The following is a 1,109-nucleotide window of genomic DNA, read 5'->3' as shown; positions in this document are numbered from 1 at the left end:
CGATTCTTCTGCCTCAGCTTCCCAAGTAGCTGGGACTACAGGCGCGCACCACCATGCCTGGCTAATTTTTTAAATTTTTAGTAGAGATGGAGTTTCACCATATTGACCAGGCTGGTCCCGAACTCCTGACCTTGTGATCTGCCCGCCTCGGCCTCCCGAAGTGCTGGGATTACAGGCATGAGCCACCGTGTCCGGCCAAAATAAGATTTTTTTTGGGGGGGGGCGCGATGTTGCAGCCTCCAGATTGTGGCTTTATGACAAAGGGAAGTCAAGTTTCAAGATTCCAGGCATGAAAGCAGGGGTACAGCAGGGTGAGGGTGAAATCTGGTGGTGGCTTGCTATTTGCCAGAAACACAGGTGGCTTTGGGAAAGGGCTTCCCAGGGGTGAGCAGAGTCCCAGGTGTGTGAGCAGAAGGAAACTTTCACTTACAATGGGGAACACGATGTTGGCAAGATTGTTCCATTGAAACCAAAGAATCAAGGCTGAACCCCACTTGATCTACTGGGAAAGTGTGGAGTCAGGACTCCCTTCCCATTCTCTTCTGGTGACCCTGGAGTCTAGACAAGGGAATCCTGCTCTGGAGGTCCCTCCAGCTCTTGCAGATCAGAGTCACTTCTCATTCTTAGCACTCCCAGGGCCTGGACCAGTGTCCTTCCTTAAGAGGCAGTCTTCACCTGGCCCTCTGCTCCCACAAGGAAGCTGCCACAGGGCCCCCAAACTGCCAGCTCCCACAGGGAGGGTGCAGCCAGGTCCCAAAGGGACTCCCCCAACCCAGTATCTGAATTCCAACCAACACCAGCAACCCAATCTGAGATGCTCACTGGGGCCAATGAAGCCAGTTGCAGGAACAGTCATGAAATGGTCTGGGGAAGAGGCGAGGAACATGAGCACTGGGTTCACAGCTCACTGCAGCCTGAAGCTCCTGGGCTCAAGTCGCCCTGCCATTTCAGCCTCCCTTGTTGCCCAGGCTGAAGTGCAATGGCGCAATCTTGGCTTACCACAACCTCCATCTCCCGGGTTCAAGCGATTCTCCTGCCTCAGCCTCCTGAGTAGCTGGGATTATAGGCATGCGCCACCACCCCAGCTAATTTTGTATTTTTAGTAGAGA

This window comes from Mandrillus leucophaeus, unplaced genomic scaffold, assembly GCF_000951045.1.
Source record: "Mandrillus leucophaeus isolate KB7577 unplaced genomic scaffold, Mleu.le_1.0 Scaffold113, whole genome shotgun sequence".
NCBI classification, from domain to species: domain Eukaryota; kingdom Metazoa; phylum Chordata; class Mammalia; order Primates; family Cercopithecidae; genus Mandrillus; species Mandrillus leucophaeus.
Note: the sequence above shows the minus strand (reverse complement) of the source record.